The sequence below is a fragment of the Ascaphus truei genome, chromosome 5 (genome assembly GCF_040206685.1).
Source record: "Ascaphus truei isolate aAscTru1 chromosome 5, aAscTru1.hap1, whole genome shotgun sequence".
NCBI lineage: Eukaryota > Metazoa > Chordata > Amphibia > Anura > Ascaphidae > Ascaphus > Ascaphus truei.
Window position 1 is genome coordinate 150,906,813 of NC_134487.1, and position 22,041 is coordinate 150,928,853.

General features: G+C 46.6%; 2 pseudogenes; both read right to left on the reverse strand.

Annotated features, from left to right (window-relative positions):
• Nucleotides 1-17,889: 17,889 nt before the first annotated feature.
• LOC142496342 (5S ribosomal RNA) lies at nucleotides 17,890-18,007 on the reverse strand (annotated as a pseudogene).
• Nucleotides 18,008-18,179: 172 nt separating this feature from the next.
• LOC142496345 (5S ribosomal RNA) lies at nucleotides 18,180-18,298 on the reverse strand (annotated as a pseudogene).
• Between the last annotated feature and the right edge of the window lie 3,743 nt (nucleotides 18,299-22,041).

The window sequence follows — 22,041 nt, forward strand, 5'->3', positions numbered from 1 at the left end:
GCTACATCTGTATATACAAATATAGGTTGGACATCTTTTTAGAAAGGAATGGTATACAGGAATACAGCCAGTCATCGCTTATCTGACGGAATGCATCCCGCAAACCGCCATCGGATAACGGACCATCGGATTGTGGTCCATGTTAATCGGTGGTGAGCATTGGAGAAGCGGTTCCGACGTCGGCTCATGCAACCAGTGGACTGCTTTATGCAGCGTCAGATAAGGCATTTGATGGAAAGCAGACCGTTGGATATGGAGGACCCCCTGTATACTATACCAAATAAGTAAACATGGCAAAGAAGTTTATCTAGTGAGAAATCTGATTGCCATTATTTGAAGTCAGGAACTAATTTATTATTCCCTTATGAGACCTCATTGGATGATGTTTCACTGGATGTGGGGGTTGGTTGTTTGCCTTCCTCTGGATCAAAATATTGTAAATACAAATATAGGATAAGTATCTGTCATCTAAATCTAGCATAGGTTGAACTAGATGGATTCTATCTAATGACCCATTTTAGGTTCATATTTAAACTCGACTCTTAAGTTTATATATAGAAAAGCTAAACATATTAAAAGTATTTAGCCCCAAGCGACATACTGTAGTAATGAATGTAAGACATCATTGAACAAAACATGGCTGACAAAAACTGCAGTGGGCAACTTCAACTGTGGGAAATGTTTGGCTTGCAAATAACTCCACCCTGATAGGAAAACTTTTAAGTCCAAATCAACGAACGAAGTGTTCAATATTAAAGACTGTATACTGTATCCTGCAAGACACCCTTGTGGTATACCTATTAGTATGCCTGTGTGATTATCAGTATATCGGCCAGACGAAAAGGTACAGTATCTCAAAGTCTGTATTCTTGAACACGTTACAAATATAAGGATAGGCTTTGAAAAACATAGTTTATAACATCACTACAGTGGGTTTCATCAAAAAGAGCCTTCTTCTTTGAGATTTAATTTAAAGGTATTCAGGTAGTACCTCCTAATAGAAGGGGAGGAGATAGATTGAAAACCTCTAAGTGCAAGAGACTTTCTGGGTACATAAACTGTCTACCCTTGCACCAACTGGGCTAAATGAAGACATAGATGTTTGGTCCCTATATTGACACTTCTTTCTTCATGTCTTCACATTATTTTAGATTTTGAAATAGGATACATTTCTTGTGTTAGGAAGTATATTTTTATCTTTAACGCTATATTGATATAATGTTGCTGTCGCTAGCAATAAAAGACAATGGAGTCATTGTTTATTATGGATACTGTATGTGGCTGTCTTGATATATATTGTTTGACCTGTCATGTGTTCATTGTTCATCCATTAAGATATTAATCCCTTATTACCCAATATATATATGCAGTCCCTCTCTTCTTTTGAACATCATATACCTTTAATATTTTTACATTTTGGGCCAATTCTGGTCCTGATTTTTCATGGTCTCTGGCTCTCTTTTATGTTGGTCACAGATATCTCTGCGATTTTGATTATATTGAGATTTCTTTTATAATGGTACATACAGTTGTGTGAAAAAGAAAGTACACCCTCTTTGAATTATATGGTTTTACATATCAGGACATAATAACAATCATCTGTACCTTAGCAGGTTTTAAAATTAGGTAAATATAACCTCCGATGTAAAACAACACATGACATATGACACTGTGTCATGATTTATTAAACAAAAATAAAGCCAAAATGGAGAAGCTATGTGTGAAAAACTATGTATATCTTATGATTCAATAGCTTGTAGAACCACCTTTAGCATCAATAACTTGAAGTAATCGCTTTCTGTATGACTTTATCAGTCTCTCACATCGTTGTGGAGGAATTTTGGCCCACTCTTCTTTACAATGTTGCTTCAGTTAATTGAGGTTTGTGGGCATTTGTTTATGCACAGCTCTCTTAAGGTCCAGCCACAGCATTTCAATCGGGTTGAGGTCTGGACTTTAAGTGGGCCCTTGCAACACCTTGATTCTTTTCTTTTTCAGCCATTCTGTTGTAGATTTACTGGTGTGCTTGGGATCATTGTACTGTTGCATGACCCAATTTCGGCCAAGCTTTAGCTGTCAGACAGATGGCCTAACATTTGATACTAGAATACTTTGGTATACAGAGGAGTGCATGGTTGACTCAATGACTGCAAGGTTCCCAGGTCCTGTGGCTGCAAAACAAGCCCAAATCATCACCCCTCCACCACTGTGCTTGACAGTTGGTATGAGATGTTTGCGCTGATATGCTGTGTTTCTCCACCACTGTGCTTGACAGTTGTGTATGAGATGTTTACGCTGATATGCTGTGTTTCTCTGATATGCTGTGTTCCTCTGGGACAGAACTGCGCCAGCTCCTACGTCTGAGGTGTCAACCTCCAAAGTAAAGGGGAGGGATGTATCCGGATGATGCAGGATGGGGGCAGAGACAAACGCCTTCTTGAGAGTCTCAAAGGCTGTGATGGCCTCTGGTGACCAGGAAGAGACGTCGGCGCCCTTTTTGGTCAAGGCGGTGATGGGAAGGGCAATGGAAGAAATTTTTTTGATAAACTTCCTGTAATAATTAGCGAAGCCAAGAAAACGTTGCACAGCTTCGAGTGAATTAGGGAGTGGCCAATCGAGAACCGCCTTCAGCTTCTCTGGGTCCATGGAGAAACCTTGGCCGGAGATAATATAGCCTAGGAAGGCCGTGGAAGCCTGGTGAAACAAACACTTTTCCATCTTGGCGTAAAGACGGTTAGAACGCAGCCTGGAGAGCACAAGTTTGGTATGTTGAATGTGTTCCTCCAGATTTTTAGAAAAAATGAGGATGTCGTCTAGATAGACAATGACAAAGGTTCCCAAAACGTCACGGAAGATGTCGTTCATAAATTCCTGAAACACGGCCGGGGCGTTACACAGCCCAAAGGGCATAACAAGGTATTCATGGTGTCCAGAACGTGTGTTAAATGCTGTTTTCCACTCGTCTCCCTCCCTAATGCAAATGAGATTATAGGCACCCCTTAAGTCAAGTTTTGAAAACATAGAGGACCCTTGGAGACGATCGAACAGTTCAGAAATGAGTGGGAGTGGATACCTGTTTTTCACCGTGATCTTATTGAGTCCGTGGAAGTCTATACAAGGCCTTAGAGATCCTTCCTTCTTCTTCACAAAAAAAAACCCGCACCGGCAGGAGAGGTAGAGTTGCAGATGAAACCTTTCTCCAGGTTTTCTTGAATATAAGTATTCATGGCCTCGGTCTCCGGGATGGAGAGTGGGTAAGACTTAGACTTCGGCAGAACAGTCCCAGGAATGAGGTCGACCGGGCAATCGTACGGGCGATGGGGAGGGAGGACCTCTGCTTGCACCTTGTTGAATACGTCTAGGTACTCATGGTTCACGGCAGGCAGGGACAAACGGTCGGCAGGTACGGAGTCCAGACCAGCAAGTACCACCAAGGGAGGATCCTCTGGCATAGTATCTGTGGACGAGGGCCACTGGATGGGCAAGGTTCCGGACCAATCAATGCGCGGATTGTGGAGTTGAAGCCAAGGCAATCCTAATATAATTTGTACTGAAGGGGACTGGAAAATGTCAAAGACAATTACCTCCTTGTGACCATCAGCCAGGGTCAAGGTAAGAGGAATAGACTCCCAAATGATGAAAGCCGGCTTGAGTGGTCGTCCGTTGATAGCCTCAATGCCAACTGGGCTCTTCCTTCTGACCATGGGGATTTGATTCTCCTCTGCAAACTGCTGGTCCAGGAAATTACCACCCGATCCGGAATCTATGAATGCTTCGACCTTTACGACAAGGTTGGGACCCTCCATTGTGGCTGGTAGCATCAGCTTCTTTGGGAGAGCTTTGGAAGGAGAGGGGTTAGGAGAGACCGTACCCAGTAGAAGCCCCTCTACCTTTACTGGGTGTGCCCGTTTCCCGGCTTCAAGGGACAATTCTGGAGACGATGTTCTGAGGAAGCACAGTAGAAACACAGCCGGTTCTGGCGCTGCCGCACTCTCTCGGTTGCCTGGAGTTGTTGACTGGCAACCTGCATAGGTTCCGAGTACTCCAGGGCCAGGAGAGGAGTAGCGACTGACCTGTGAGACATAACAGAGGACGAAGAACGGGAACAGTGCCTCTAGTGTCATTGCTCTTGCATGTGCTGATCCATGCGTATGCTCAGGGTGATGAGTTCCTCCAGGGACGTAGGCCGGGCGTGAGTGGCCAGATCGTCTTTCAACGTATCTGAGAGTCCGAGCCAGTATGCCGCTGCGAGCACCTCATCATTCCATTGGACTTCGCCGGCCAGCGTACAGAACGCGATGGCGTATTTGGCAGCTGAATTTCGACCCTGAGAAACATGGAAGAGAGAGACGGCAGCTGTCTCGTGCCGTGCGGGGGTATCAAACACAAGTTGGAATTCACGTCTAAATAAAATATAATCTTGCGTTATTTCGCTACCACGTTCCCATAGAGGCCCAGGCAAAGGCGTCTCCAGTGAGTAGGGCGTAAATATACGCAATCTTAGCACGGCCAGTAGGAAACAGGGAGGGAGACATCTCAAACTGTACCTCACATTGGTTTAAGAAACCGCGGCAGTTGAGGGGGTTCCCATCATAGCGATTCGGAGAGGGAATCCGTGGGCCAGGGCCGGCGTAGGTATTGGCCATTGTTGGCGCAGAAGCCGTGGAACCCTCCTGACGGGTGAAGGTGGCTAATTGCTGAGAAACCGTGGACAGCTGATCGCTAACAAAGCATAAGGCCTCTATGGTAATACTTGTACCCACCTCAGGGGGGTCTGCATTTGTTGGGATCTGCATAATGTCATGCCTGTATGCCCGCAGACCAATCTAGACCCCAGTACTGAGGTGGGAACGGTATGATACCACACACCCACAGCAGTGGGAGCAAGCCCGGAATGTGGTATAGCGTTGCTGGGCCTGTTGGAAGAGTTGTTAGTATATTCTTGCAACACTTGGTGAGTGTCCGTGAGAATAGTTGTGTCCGTTTGCCAATGTTCAGGGGATCTAGAGAGTAGAGTCGTCAGAGAGCAAGCCAGGTCCTAGGAAGCCAGAGGTCAGCAAAGTCGTATGCGTAGCAGGGTTCTAGGGGTTACCAGAGAGCAGAGTAGTCCAGGGAGAGCAGGGGTCAAAGCCAGGGAAATCCAAAGTAACACAGGAGCAGGTATTCACAGGAGCACAGAGGGAGCAGAGCATAGGACAGGTACACACAGGGAAACAGGAATTATGCAGAGCGAGGAAGAGGTGGACATACAGGGCTTATAAAGGGAGGTGCACCAATGACAGAGAAGGGAGGAGTAGAGAGAGAAGTGGGTCTATTTTGATCTGGTTTAAAACTGATTGGCCGGCGAAGCCGGCCAATTCAGTTGAACAGCAATTCCACTTGTTGCCAAGTAGAACAAAGAAAAACCAGTCAAACAAATATTCAAAAGAAGACCAACAAGTGCACTGTTGAAGTGTACTTAAAGCAGAAGGGTTAACTCTAAAGAACCCTCGATGGGGGATACCGAGCAGAGCACCCCGCCTAACGCCCACTAGGAGGCAAACTCTGAAATTGTCCCAGTAGACTCGGCGTACGAGTACTCTGCCCGAATACGGGAGTGCACCAGCGCCCGGAACATGGCCACGATGTTTGTTGGGACCCCCCCTCCAAAACCTGCTTCCTGGGTTTACAAATGGCTACCTTAGCCAATGCCAGGAGCAGGTTGACCAGGAGATCCCTAGGCTTATCGTTCCGGGACACTGGGCACCCAAAAATAAAAAGATGAGGGGAGAAGTGTAGCCAGAACTGCAGGAGAAGGCTCTTCAAGAAGGAAAAGAGGGGCTGCAGTCTGGCGCAACTCAAATAAATGTGATATACGGACTCCCGCTCGCCACAAAAGGGACAGGCGGCGGGGGAGTCCGTGAAGTGTGCCAAATACTCTCCTGTGCTCAGTGCACCGTGGAGGACCCTCCAACTCAAATCCCCAGCGGGACGGGGATCCAAACCTGAATAGAGTTCCTTCCACCGGGGTCTCTCACCCTCGTTCGCAGGAAATACCCGCCTCCAGATAGTATCAGGGCGGGTGACAATGGCGAGGTAGTGCACTATATGGAGCACTAGAGAATACAGGACTTTCCTCGGCATGCCGCGGAAACATGCCGGGGACATATCCCCCAACCTGCTGAGGTTGGGGGAGAGAGGAGCCCGAGGGGGTTGCCGTGGCTTTGGTTTCACGCAAAGATCCAGAGAGCTGAAGTTGATAGGTTGACAAGGCTCTCCGGTCTGCAATACCCCCTCAATGAAGGTGCGTGAGTCGGGGTGGATGGCATCTTTAATCTCCCGGATCAAACGATGAGGGACGCGGGCAGTACGCAGACCCATACGGGGCGCGAGCACCTCTGCCCTATCCCAGTCTCGCCGCTCAAAGTCCAGGAGATCCCCGACTCTGGTCACCTGCGCCAGGATTAGCCGGCGGCAAATAGAGGGTGAATCTAACATCCGAGCCCCCACTGCCGGATTATACAGCAGGGGCTCGGCGAGGAAATCACCCCCCACCGCCTGTTCCTTCCTGGTCGCGGAGACCAGTTTCCAGGCCTTAAGTAAGTCCTGGTAGTGTGCCGGCAGCTCCGAGAGGTCTCTACCTAAACCCTCGGGCCTGATGATAAACAGTTGCCGGTCATACGTCATATTGCGCAGCTGGCGAAAGAAATTGGTTGCCAGCTGGCACCACTGCGGAGACGGATCTGTGAATAGGTATCTCTGCAGGTATTGGAGGCGGAAAGTTTGTAACTGGGAGCGGACACACACCACTCCCTGTCCACCCTCCTCCAAAGGAAGGCACGCAACTCCCGCAGAGACCCAATGCTTCCCCATCCAGAGATAATCCATCAATCTCCTCTGGATCTTGTTGATAAATTCGGGGGTCGGACCCATGGCTATCAGCCGGTGCCATAGCTGACTGGCCACCAGCTGGTTGATCACCAGGGTTCATCCCCTGAGGGAAAGCATTCTTGACAGATACACCCAAGACCCCAGACGAGCAATGACTCGTTCCTCAAGATCACTAAAGTTTTCTGGGGCTGGGTTCTCCGCAGCAGACAGGTAGACTCCCAGATATTTGAGAGTATCGCTCTCCCACGAGACATTACGAAACGTGGTGGGCAAAGAGTCCACCTGTAAGAGACCCACCAAAATGCCGGAGCACTTGGACCAGTTGATCCGAGCAGAAGAGGCCGCGGTGTAGACCTCTTGGCACGCTTGCGCCCACTCTAGATCATCTAGGTCCTGGGTCACGAGGAGCATGTCATCGGCATAAGCCGACAGGACTACCCGCATGTCGGGCTCCCGCAGCACCAGCCCGGTGAGCCTCCTCCTCAGTAGGCAGAGGAAGGGCTCAATGGCCAGCGCGTACAGTTGCCCAGACAGGGGGCACCCATGACGTACTCCCCGACCAAACACAAAAGTTGCCATCAGGGACCAATTGATCTTCACCAGACACTCTGCAGAGGCATACAGTATCTGGAGAAAGCCCACAAATTGTGGGCCGAAGCCAAACTCCCGCAGGGTCTGCAGAGGTAACGGTGATCCACCCTGTCAAACGCCTTCTGCTGATCTAGGGACAGGAGGGCGAGTGACAGACCAGTCCTCTGCGCGTGATGTAGCAGGTCCCGGACCAGAAAAATGTTGTCATGAATACTCCGGCCTGGGACAGTATAGGACTGGTCGGGGTGAATCACCTCTGCCAGCACTGACTTGAGCCTCAGCGAGAGCGCTTTGGCTACGATCTTATAGTCCGTGTTTAGCAGTGAGACCGGTCGCCAGTTAGAGATCTGGCGGAGATCACCTTTCTTCGGCAGCAAAGATAGTATTGCCCGCCGACACGAAAGGGGCATCTCACCGGTCTCCAGGGCTTCGGCCAGGACCTCGGTGAAATCAGGTCCCAGCATCTCCCAGAAAAACCGGAAGAACTCCACAGTCAGCCCGTCTAGCCCTGGCGTTTTTCCGCGGGACATGAGACTGAGGGCTTCAGAGAGCTCGGCCAGAGTCAAAGGTAACTCAAGCCGCTCCCTTCCACCCTCGCCGACCGTGGGAAGCCCCTGCAGCCAGACCATGCATGCGTCTGGCTGGATGGACTCCGGAGAGAAAAGGTCTACGTAGAATCTTCGGGTTCTGTCCCGGATGCTCTCCGGGTCAGTCAGAAGGGTACCGTCTTCTGCTAGCAAGCAGGTGATATGTTTACGGTTTCCCCTCTTTGTCTCCAGCGCATAGAAGAGGCGCGACCCGCGACCCATCTCCCGAAGGACGTGGATGCGGGATCGCACATACGCCCCCCGAGCTCTACGATCTTCCAAGTCCCGGAGAGCGCACTTCCTCTCCACGTACGCACACTGCAGGTATTGGTCTCCTGCCACAGACAGCCACTTCTCGAGATCAAGCACCTCTTCCCTAAGGGCCTCGATCTCAGCATCGCGCTGCCTGGTGGCACCTTTGGTGTACTCCTGACAAACGAGGCGCAGATGAACCTTGCCCATGTCCCACCACTGCTCTAACGTGGCAAAGTCTGATCTTCAACCTCTCCAGGCCATCCAAAAGTCTCGGACCGACGTTGCAAACCCCTTGTCTTCCAACAACGTATTGTTGAAGTGCCAATAGGTGGCCGAGGGCGCTGCTGGTAGTAGCGCCACCGTCATGGACGCACAATTGTGGTCCGAAAACGGCGCCAGCCTAATGGTACTGGACTGGGCTCGCGACAGGCTGTGGCTGGATATATACAGCCTGTCGATCCGGGACCAAGACATCCGTTCACCCCTAAACACCCTAACATGGGTGAACTCAGTGGATGCCTCGGGATGTTGTTCTCGCCAGACGTCTACCAAGGAGTAGCGGGTGATGACCTCCCGCAAGGCCGACGCAGAACACGGGTGTGGCTCCGGGCCATTCCGGTCTTTCAGAGCCTCGAGGGTGCAGTTGAAATCACCTCCGAGCACCACGTGTTCGTCCGCGTCCACTGTCTCCAGGTATTCAGACATTCTGACGAAGAACTGCCTTCTCAGAGGTCCGGTGGCAGGAGCATACACATTCAAGAAATTAAACGTGTAGTCCTCGTGCCGGACCCTGAGATGCAACAGGTGACCTGGAACAACAGTTTTTGCAAGCAGTAGCTCTGGTTGAAAGGACTCAGAGAACAGTGTCACCACCCCACTAGATGACGAAGTGAGGTGGCTGAAGAAGACCTTGCCTCGCCACTCCAGATGCCAGCTGGCTTCAGCCTCTGGAGTGGTATGGGTTTCCTGCAGGAAACTCACAGAATACTTTCCCTTCTGTAAAAAGGAGAGTACCTGGAACCTGCGAAACCCGTCCTTACAGCCATTCACGTTAAGTGTACCGATGCTCAAAGCCATTGGTAATCAGGAGTTTTGCTTTCCACAGGCACTCAGGGAGCTACACCCCGAGAAGCCTTTATGTGGTCTCGCATCAATTTATGAAATTTAAGGACACGAAGATGGATAGGCCCAGAGATTTTGGCCTTGTGGTTAGCCCTGATGTATACTAAGAGAGAGTGGAGAATGACCGAGGCATCCTTCCACATTCCAAGGGCCAACTGCACCTTCATGGCTCCGTGTTTGCAGAGGGTATCCTCCAGGAAACCATCTAGCTCCTGGGCAGGGATAATGGGGGTCAAAGAGTCCACCGCCTCCGCGGTGCCAGAGGACTCCTCACTGAGCCCCAACTCCCTGAGCTTCTCTTGACTGAAAAACTGAAGACCCCCGCCCCCTCTGCAGGGGCCTTTCTCAGCCTTAAAGTGGGTCCCCTCCTCGGTGTTTCCATGAGGGGGTCCACTATATCCTCCACATCCAACACCGGGGTGGGATGTTCAGGGGTAGCTGGTGGCGGTATGGCGGAGATAGCGGTCTCCCTAGTGTCCTCGGGGGCCAACGAGGCACACAGTGCCCTCCTGGTCTCCTCTACCACCATGCGAACAAACGGGATGCCACGGGCGTTCGCATTAATCGCGGGAGGGCTCTTTTCAGCAAGTACCTCATAGGGAGGGTCCAGCCCAGCAGTCGCCTTCAACAAAGTGCCCGACCAAAACTCCTCACCAGGAGAGCTCACATCTGGCATCTCCCAGATGCAAAATGAAGTGCTCGCTAAAGCACCCTCACCCACACCCGCCTCCCCCACTCCATCCTCCAAACCCCCAACCACGGGGGTCAGCCCTAGCCCATCCCCTTCTTCCGGTGACACAAACAAGGGCTCAGCCTCAGGTGTGCCACCCGAAGGCGGCACAGCCGGAGGGGGATCCTGGCCGACCTCAGAGTCCCCGAAGACAACTGTATCCGGCGCGGCAGATTCACCAAAACACAAGTCCCCGGGGGATGTTCTCCAACTGGGAGGGGTGTTGGAAGGCTCCCCAACGTCCATTTCCAGGAGCAAAGCCTCATGTTGTTGAGCACTTTGATCTTCCACCCCAGGGATGCCGGGTACCTCCTCCTGCACTCCCTCCAGATCTTCGAGGTGGGGCGACTGCATATTTATGGGGTCCGGCTTACACTGGCTAATCCTAACCTGTGGGCCAGACAGGGCCACCCTGTGCGGAATTGATGTTGCCCTGTACGGTGCTTACATTGGGGGTAGGGTGCTCCTGGGGGGAGACAGCGACAACAGAGTGTGACTTCTTCAGGGTTACTCTTTTCTTCTCCCTCTTTTTCCTGGGGAGAAGTGCAGACGTCACCGCCCGAGATGGGGTAGCGACATTTCCTGCGGTCCCAGTGGGGGCCTGGGCCCCCGAGGGCCCCGCCCCAGTGGACGCAGCAGCACAGGGTGTCTCCTCCCGGGGGGGGACAGCGACAACAGAGGGTGGCCGCTCTAGGGCGACCCCCTCCCTCTGCTCCCCAGGGAGAGGTGCAGATGTCACTGTTCGAGATGGGACAGCGACATCTCCTGCGGTCCCAGGGGGGGCCTGGGCCCCCGAGGGCCCCGCTGTGGTGGGCGCAGACGTCACTGTTCGAGATGGGACGGCGACATCTCCTGCGGTCCCAGAGGGGACCTGGGCCCTCAAGCGTTTTTCCTTCTACCTCTGTTCTTTGGGGAGAGGGACAGACGTCACTGTTCGGGATGGGACAGCGACATCTCTTGCGGTCCCTGGAGGGACCTGGGCCCTCGAGGGCCCCGCTGTGGTGGGCAAAGCGGCACTGGGTATCTTGGCAGAGGGAGGGGTGGGTGCAGGAGCTGAAGTGGGATTTCTATTCCCTTTGGGGCAACTCCTACGAGTGTGCCCCAGCTCCTTGCACAAATAGCACCTTACCCCCTCCGTGCCACAGTACACGGTGTATGTTATGCCCTCGTAGGGCACCCCAAAAGAACCCTCCACAGATTCTGTGCTCCCCGGCAGCAGCACTTGTACCTGCTGCCTAAATGAGAGCACGTGCCTCAGCGCTCTATCCCTGCAGCCCAGCGGAATTTTTGTTATGGGAGATTTAATATCTCCCAGGGCGTGCAGGCGTGGGCGCATGAGGCTGTCTGGGATGAAGGGGGGCACATTGGACAGGATGATTTTTGTGCCTAACCCCTCCATGGGTTCTATGGGGATGTAGGTCCCCCCTACACTGATGCCTTTCTGCACCAGGGTTTGGGTGGCAGCCAGCGTATGGAGGAAGAAAATGCCCCTCCCATACATCTGGCTGGCTGCCACCACAGCAGAGGGACACACAATGTTTCCCACAGCCCTCACATACATCTCCATGTTAAGGCCAGGTGACATTGGGCACCTCACCCCAAGCTTCCTGCTCACACTGGGCGTGGCCCCAGCGTTTTTGTTGCTGGGGTCAACGCCTGCAGCTGCCACCTGCGCCCATGTTGGAACTGGGACTGCAGGGGTTAAACTGACAGCAGGAGCCGGGGGAGGTGTGGCCAGGGCACTGGATGTACCAGGCCTAGGGCTGTGGGTATTGATCCTAGGGGCCCCAGTTTTTGGAGTCCGATGTCCAGGTGTGGCCCCTGTTGCTGCACTAGTCCTATTCCCCCCAGGCATGATGAAATAAGCCTCTAAGTAAGGGGAGGAAATAGTGCTTAGGGAGAGAGATGCAGAGAGGTAAACTGTCCCTTTAAGAACCAATTAACTATCTCTGCGCAGGGAGGGGAAGAAAAACAGCTTTTTAAAACCTGGTGTTATCTTCTCTTTTCTCCCCTTATTATTAAACTCTCTCTCTTACAAGAAACCACAAACACAATATTGAAGGTCTTAAAGTAAGACACAGAGCTCCCAAAAATGAAAATGACAAAAGGAAATCAGGTTTAAATTAAGGTGAAATTAGAAGTATAACAAAACTACCAGGGGTAGGGGAGGAGAGAAGGTTTGAGACTGCAGTTTCCAGCCAGCCACAGTGTAGCTTTGCTGGGTTGAATCACTGCAGCCTCTGGGCGAAAACCAAAAACGGTTTTTAAACCTAAAAAAGCACCCAAAACCCTCTAAAAAACCTCACAGTATACTCCCCCACAGATCCACAGCAAAATATAACAAATAAAGAAAGAATAAAGCTGATTCCTTACCAAATGCCTGGGAGCTCTTCACACACGCTTCTGAGTGAGAAGCTGGAGATAGGTCAGGGAGAGAAGAGGAGGAGACAGAAGGGGCAGTCAGGGGAATGGCCTGAACAGCTTGGGAGGCGGAGACAAGGAAATCCTGATAAGAAGAGTCTGTGCGCACGGCCCCTGTAAGCTGGGGATGTGCGCGCAGAGGCTGTAACACAGGCGCGACCCACACGGAGCAGGGGAAGACAGCAGGAGGGGGACGGAGCCAAGTAAAGGGGAACGCGGGCGAGGACTGTGCCCATGCGATGGCCAGCAAGGGTAGAGAGGAGCATGCACGCGCGTCCCCCGTGGGCTGAAGGGGCGCGCATACCGGACGCGTCACCAGGCGCGCGGAACGCCGCGCGCGTGGGCATCATGCGCGGAGGAGGCAACGGGATGGATGGCACCACAGGGGAAGGTAAAGGAGCTACCACGGGGGAGAGGGAGCGGGGAGGATTACAACAGGGGCTGCGGGAGCTCGTGGGTATGCGAGACCTGCGGGGAACGCGCTGCGGCAAGGGGAGAGAGGTAGACGGTGAAGGAGAGGAGTGGGAAGGGGCAGAAAGGATAACGGGAGATGGGAGAGAGGGAGAGGAAGAGGAAGGAATCTCCTGAGTCGTCAGACCGGGCCTGCACGACTATATTACACTCTAGATGTGCCCTCGCGGTTGTGGTTTGCGTTCTATACAATTCCCTACCCCAGCCCCGCGGTCGCGCAGCGTTTGTGGTGAGCTACGTGTTACAAACGTCCACTCCTGGGAAGATTGGCAACTGTCTTCAATGTTTTCCCCTTTTGAATAATCTTTCTCACTGTAGAATAACGCACTTTAAATTGTTTGGAAATGGCCTTATAACCCTTCCCAGATTGATGGGCAGCAACAATTGCTTCTCTAAGATCATTGCTGATGTCTTTCCGCCTTGGCATTGTGTTAACACACACCTGAATGCTCCAGACCAGCAAACTGCTAGAACTTCGGCTTTTATAGAGGTGGTCACACTTGCTGATGATCAATTAATCAAGGGCATTTGATTAGCAGCACCTGTCTGCTAATTAGCATCTTAATTCCTATGGAAGCAGTAAGGGTGTACTTAGTTTTTCACACATAGCTTCTCCATTTTGGCTTTATTTTTGTTATGTAAATCATGACACAGTATAATATGTCATGTGTTGTTGTTCATCTGAGGTTGTATTTACCTAATATTTAGACCTGCTAAGCAACAGATGATTGTTATTATGTCCTGATATGTAAAACCATAGAATTCAAAGAGGGTGTACTTTCTTTTTCACACAACTGTATGTATTAATGTTTGATTTTCTCTCATTTCATTCCATCTTTTATTATTTTTTGTCGCATGCATAACCCATATGGTTTTTATATTTTTGTATATTGTTATTATGTTATTAAACTTGTTTTTTAACAGATCAGCTGTGAAGTTATATAAGCTGTGTTTGAGCCCTGCACTTGGGCGGGATTCGACGCACACACACGTCTTGTTCGACCAATCGACACAGACTGAAGTGTTTTAAATAGCTTTTTATGATTCAATGACAATTACCCCCTGATGAAGTAGTCTGCGTACTATGAAACGCATAGGATTTATCTATACATGCTTTTCCTCTTCGTCCTATCCACAGCCCTGCGTGCAGCATCAAATTGACTCCCTAACAATCCGTTATGGTCACTTATTGTGGCGCTGTACAGTGAAGTCACCAGCCACTGCGCTATAGCGTCACTCCAGTGTTGTTGAGCTGGAGGTTTTCTTGTGAATACCATTTTTATTACCCCTCTATGCCGACTATGTAACATTGTGGACCTCTGACAGAGTCCGATTGATCATGCTTGCGTGATACTATGTGGTAGCCACAAAGTATGATCAAAGAAGATCAGGAAAAAGGTCCCCAAATACTGCACTCTACCAATTACTAAATTTATTACAAACCCAAGGTTGGTATCAAATTAAGGAGGTAAATTTATACCTAGGCTATGCCAGAATAAATTAAAAATAGACCGGTCATGATAACTAGGAACAAGAGTAGCCAAAAGCACTACTTCCCAAATAGGTGAACAAATGATTAAAAAAAGCAAAAGGATAGCGTTCGCATGTAGGAAAAAGAAACTCATTTATTGTCAACATGGATCCAAAAAGCATACACAGGCAATAATGCCCACACCTACGTGTTTCAAGCGTTAGCTCTTTATCAAGGTGTATGAGATATACAGAAACAATAAAGCATTTATACCTACTTAGAGCGTCGACGACACCAATCCCCTTCACTTCCTCGTTAATAGAAAATGACGCGAAACGTATGACGTCATCGCGTCATCAAAACAAGCCAAACTTTATTGCACCATGTACGAAAAGAGATCTATCCTTATGGTGAGGGGTGTGGTGACGTCGGCAACAAAGAAAGCTTTATTAACAAACAATATGAACACTACATAATAAAGATAAAAAATATCTCAAAAAATCAAAAAACAAAAACAAATTTATTACCAAAATCATTTAAAACCATAATTAAAATGAAAAAGAAGAGAAAACAGGACATGAAAACTAATCAAATTGCGTTATAACATACCTAATCTCTTACTAATTCATAAGTTAAAAAAATAAAAAAAATATTTATATTTGTAATATTTCACATGTGTGTATGTCTTGAGGAAAGGAGGATACAGTATCAAAAGATCATTCAAGGTCAAAGGTCAGGGGTTATGTCTGCACTCAAACAGATTACAAAATACATTCCCCGCCATAATCAATGGAAGGAACATCAGTTAGAGCAAATAGCAATGGAAAATGATAATCTGATATTCTAATAGCATAAAGAAAGTTTATCAAACAAAATTTATAAATCAAGATAGAATTGTTTTAAAGCAATGAAATAACTTCAAACATTGAAATTGCTTTAAATATTACTTTAAGTGTTAACGAAATGCTTCAGAGGGACAATATATCTATACAAGTGTAATCAATATGCTTACATATTAATAGTTGTCCAAACAGATAACCAATATATCTCCAAGAGTGTATTTCCATTGTTGATAATGCTTAATTTATTGCTAAAGAAACTGACTGAGTTCCCAGTCAGAGTTAAGACCTTCAGGAGTAAATATTCAAAAAACTCTTTTGGTTATTAACCTCTATAGTAATTAAGGGGTTAACCAACCCTCCCACACCACTCACCAGGAGGCCTAAACACCCTCCCCTCCTACCAACCAGGGAGGCCTAACCACCCTTGGGGACAATACCCCCTTCCCCCGCCCCCACTACCCACAAGACAATACACAGAACAGCCCCACAATAAACATTACTGTATTTAATAAACAATACATAACCCACCCACCCCCTGTGCCTCCCCATTTAACATGATTTATTATTGACATACAGGGTTAATACCCCAGACCTACGGATGTCTGAAGGCCCTACAGTGTACCAGTACTCCAGGGTCTGGAGGCTTCTGGGTTGTCCCCACCATGAGCTGTGGGCCTCCAAGTGGTCCCCACGGGTCACCCCGTGTATGTGGGTCCGCAGGTGGTACCTGTGTGCATCCGGGGTCCTCAGGTGGTCTCCAGAGGTCCCCGCAGATCTAAGTTACCAACCCTGTATGTCAAAAAAATAAACATTGTCCTACATTAAAATAAATCACCTCCCCGGACCACCAAACACACATACAGTACAGTAATGGTCAAAATAACTATTATCCAGATATGGATAATAGCTTATTTGTCCATTATTAAACACATTAACTAGCATAATAAAATTAATGTAGTTCTACTTACCACAGAAATATGAATCCCCTCTGCCAGCAAGGTCCCTCTGTCCTCCGTTCCCAGAAAAATACATTGCAAATACATTCTGATATCACTTAACCCCTTAATCACCCTATTGTTTAATAACAGCAAAGGTAATTAAGGGGTTAAACCACCCTGCCCCGATATCCACCCTTCACCCATTCATTTGTACAGTGGCTTCTTCATCATGCATATATATATATATATATATATATATATATATATATATATATATATATATCAATAACAAATTGGAGTAGCGCCTTAGGAAGCTTGATAAGGATAAATCAGCTGTGTAAATCAGATAGAGTTAACAAGGCTATTGACCAAAGAATCCCCAATTGGGCGAATTTGTGATAAAAACAATTGAAGTCTATAGCAAAAATAAAAAATATGAAACATAAAAAAAAAAAAAACAGATGTCAGTTGAAATTCCAAAAAATGTACTTAGTCCACTGGAGTTTTGCTGCCCGTATATAAGGATCACCAAATCCCAAGGATATCTGCAGAAAACAAGAAGGAAAAACAGGCGCACTCCTAGTGTGATAAAGTATAAAACAGTATTTATGGGATTGTAAAATATAAAAAGCGCACTCACAAACAGAGTAAAAATAATAGCATTTATGAGATATACTCAATCGCCTTGAAGCTGTAAAGGGAATGTATCAGCCTGTCCCGTTGGTGCCACCTCTGGTGTATCCGTTGGTTCAGCAAGGTGCACTGGAGCCACCGCAGCCAGATGATGTAATAATCAGCAACACGGTCAGAGACTCCCTCCAGATACACCTCCCACAGCTCTCACTGCTCACCAGCAGGCAACTGCAAAACCGGAAGCGACAGCAGTCCCAAGCAAAATAGCAACAGCTCCAAGGTACTCACTCCATTTGTGCAGTAATGTCAGCCACAAACTCGCCTCTTTGGGAAACGCCCTACGCGTTTCGTCACTAAGGACTTTGTCAGGGGAAGAATTCAATGGTCAAAAGGGGTGTCCTTTATATCACCTTTACTGTTGTGATTGGCCAGTACGGATGGTGGGCGGGTACTTTCAATTTCACAAATTTAACCCTGTTTCATTGCTGGACAACATTATACATGACAATCATAAAGCACTAGAGCCTATTTGTAAGCAGTTTAAACATATTCCTACTAACAAATGAAAACGAATAGCTAGATGAATGAACAACATACAAATAATAAATCTTAAAAGGACAGAGATGAAATATTGGATACATCAAAAAATAAACTATATATAGAAGTAAAAGAATAACACATTAAATAAGCACAGAAAAATCTCATTGGAGCAACCCACAAGCATAATAAAAATCATAAGAGAAATGCATGACCTGTGAATAAAAATAAAAAAAAGAGGGGGGGGGAGGGGAAAGTAAAATTAAAAAACGGGGGGAAAAGAGGGGGGAAGGGAGGTGGGAAATGGAACAGGGAATGGAAAAAGGGGAAGGGGTGAAGGAAAAAGGGGAGTGGAAAGAGAAATATGGAGAGGAAGGAATAACAATAAAATACATAATATAGGGGATATAATAACATTTTTAGCCTACAGCACCTGGTATTCCCAGGCAGTCTAACATCCAAGTACTAACCAGGCCAGACCCTGCTTAGCTTCTGAGATCAGACAAGATCGGCACATTCAGGGTGGTGTGGCCGTAGGCAAATTGCATACCAAATAATATACCAAATAATATAACATTAATAACCATTAGAAATGGAACAGGAAATGGAAAAAGGGGAAGGGGGTGAAGGAAAAAGGGGAGGGGAAAGAAAAATATGGAAAGGAAGGAATACCAATAAAATACATAATATAGGGGATAAAATAAAAATTTTAGCCTACAGCACCTGGTATTCCCAGGCGGTCTCCTATCCAAGTATGAACCAGACCCAACCCTGCTTAGCTTCTGAGATCAGACAAGACCGGGCCCATTCACGGTGGTGTGTCTGTAGGCAAATTATATACCAAATAATATATCATTAATAATCATAGACTGGAGAAAGCAGAATCAGAGACAGAAAAAATCTCAGGACCGATGGGGGCCACAACTCCCCAAAAACGTACAAAAAACCTTTGTGTCAAAGTATGTGTAATCATAGGCATAGACCTAATGTGTCTAGACTATTAATTAATAATAATGATATGGGGACAGGAAAACCCATCCAAACCAGACTTCAGAGACGTACCTCAAAACATGTTGGTACCATAACACTAACAACAGTGCTAACATCAATATGATCATTCAATCCACACGGATGTAAAGTACCTAGTACATGCATCCAATATGTCTCACGCGTACATAATTTCTTAAATCTATCACCTCCCAATATAGTAGAAGGAATGGATTCAATACCCATAACTGACAAACTACATGGATTTTTATTATGTTTACTAATGTAGTGTCATGATAAACTGTGCATGGTAAACCCATGTATGACATTTCACCTATGTTCTAGGAACCGTGTGCCTAAAGTTCTTGATGTTCTACCAATATATTGGAGACCACATTCACATGATATAAGATATATCACAAATGTACTTAGGCAATCGATGTAATCATTAACCTTATAAGTTATACCATTTGAAAATGATGTAAATGCATCTTTTTTATTTATTTGTCTACAGGTAATGCAACGATTCCTATCACATGAAAAATTGCCCTTATCTCTCATTTTGGTATTTTTATTTCTGTTTTCATTACAAAAGTTGGTAGTAGAATCCTTCAGCCTACTGGGGGCAATGAGGGTCTTTAGAGATCTTGCTTTTTTTTAAATTATGGGTACATGAACAGGCATCAGAGGCCCAATAATCGGATCACTTCAAATAATTCCCCAATGTTTCTTAAACACATTTTTTATATTGTAAGCTGAATGATTGTACTGAGTAATAATTGTGGGAGTGGACTGATAACTTGTTTTCTCATTTTTTCTCGACATAGTTTTTGTCTTGGAATTCATCAGTAGGTCAACCCGATCTGATGTTTCAGCATCCTTAAATGCTTGTTCAACTATTTGCATATTATAGCCTTTCTCCTGGAATTTATCCATCAAGAAATGACCTTGATGTTTAAAGTCCAGGTCCCTCGAGCAATTGCGCCATACTCTGTAGAACTGGCTCTTAGGCACATTATCGAGCCATTTTTTGTAGTGATTACTTCTATATTGGAGAAAGCTGTTTGCTGACACTGGTTTAAAGTGAGTTTTACTTTGAATTGTCATATCACTCATATCAATAAACAAATCAAGATCTAGGAATGTAATCGCATCCTGGCTGATGATGTGTGTAAATTTAAGTCCCATCAAATTATCATTGAAAGAAGTACAGGCATACCCCACATTAACGTACGCAATGGGACCGGAGCATGTATGTAAAGTGAAAATGTACTTAAAGTGAAGCACAACCTTTTTCCCACTTACTGATGCATATACTGTACTGCAATCGTCATATACGTGCATAACTGATGTAAATAACGCATTTGTAACAGGCTCTATAGTCTCCCCGCTTGCGCACACCTTCGGTACAGGTAGGGAGCCGGTATTGCTGTTCGGGACGTGCTGACTGGCGCATGCGTGAGCTGCCGTTTCCCTATTGAGCGAGATGTACTTACTCGCGAGTGTACTTAAAGTGAGTGTACTTAAACCGGGGTATGCCTGTAAGTATGTGATCTAATACGTGACTCTCCCCATCCCAAATAATAAGGATATCATCAATGAAGCGACCAAAGAATACCAAGCCCGCCCCCAGCCGCGCGTTCCCCCAAACATGGAGGTCCTCCCACAACCCCATGAAGAGCTTGGCAAAACTGGGAGCAAACTTTGGTACCCATGGCCATTCCACACACCTGTAGATAAAATGTGTTGTCAAAAAGAAAATAATTGTGACATAAAATAAATCTAATGCAGGATAGAATAAACTCACGTTGTGCCGGGTGTAGTGATGTGTCTTTAGTAAGAAAGTGTTCAATAGCCTTAACCCCCTTATCGTGATCTATAGAAGTATATAGTGAACTCACATCACACGTGGCCCAACAAAATGTGTCCTTCCAGGCAATGCTGGAGGTGGAATCAATGACATGCAAGGTGTCCCTAATGTATGATCTCAGTTGTTGTACATATGGTTGTAAATAATAATCCACATACTGAGACACACTCGAAGTCATTGAACCCACCCCCGATATTATAGGCCTACCTGGAGGATTGACGATATTCTTGTGCAATTTTGTTAGGTGATAGAAAATTGGTGTTCTAGGGTTTTTAATAAATAGAAAATTATTTTCTGCCTTAGTAATAATACCCTCACCCTGTGCTTTCTGAAGAAGAGAGAAGTATTCCAACTGATATATTTTAACTGGATCATTAGCCAGGCCTTGATACGATGAATTGTCCCGCAGGAGGCGGTCAGCCTCCAATAGGTAATCACCACGATCCTGCAGGACAATTGCACCGCCCTTGTCCGCCTGTCTCACAATAAGTTCAGAATTAGTCTTAATACTATTTAGTGCTTGTTCTTCCTCATTTGTGAGGTTCTTGTGAATACTATTTTATTCACAGGTCATGCATTTCTCTTATGATTTTTATTATGCTTGTGGGTTGCTCCAATGAGATTATTCTGTGCTTATTTAATGTGTTATTCTTTTACTTCTATATATAGTTTATTTTTAGATGTATCCAATATTTCATCTCTGTCCTTTTAAGATTTATTATTTGTATGTTGTTCATTCATCTAGCTATTCGTTTTCATTTGTTAGTAGGAATATGTTTAAACTGCTTACAAATAGGCTCTAGTGCTTTATGATTGTCATGTATAATGTTGTCCAGCAATGAAACAGGGTTAAATTTGTGAAATTGAAAGTACCCGCCCACCATCCGTACTGGCCAATCACAACAGTAAAGGTGATATAAAAGACACCCCTTTTGACCATTGAATTCTACCCCTGACGAAGTCCTTAGTGACGAAACGCGTAGGGCGTTTCCCAAAGAGGCGAGTTTGTGACTGACATTACTGCACGAACTGAGAGAGTACCTTGGAGCTGTTGCTATTTTGCTTGGGACTGCTGTCGCTTCCGGTTTTGCAGTTGCCTGCTGATGAGCAGTGAGAGCTGTGGGAGGTGTATCTGGAGGGAGTCTCTGACCGTGTTGCTGATTATTACATCATCTGGCTGCGGTGGCTCCAGTGCACCTTGCTGAACCAACAGATACACCAGAGGTGGCACCAACGGGACAGGCTGATACATTCCCTTTACAGCTTCAAGGCGATTGAGTATATCTCATAAATGCTATTATTTTTACTCTGTTTGTGAGTGCGCTTTTTATATTTTACAATCCCATAAATACTGTTTTATACTTTATCACACTAGGAGTGCGCCTGTTTTTTCTTCTTGTTTTCTGCATATATATATATATATATATATATATATATATAAAACATACGATACCGTTTGAAGCACGAGATCAGGAGACAGCACTCTGGTAAGTGGGGGGACTGAAATGTTGGTTTATGTGTCTTTTTCAATACAAAAACTTGTGATCAAACTTACCAGAGTGCTGTAGGATTCTTTATATGATTTATTTTTGTTTCTTAAAGTAACAGTGTGTGAAATATTATAACACTGATATGAGTAAACCGCTGAAGGTTAATAGCTGAGTGCCTCCTGCCAACACATGTTAAAGCTGCAGTCCCTTACTGGGATGAAAATAA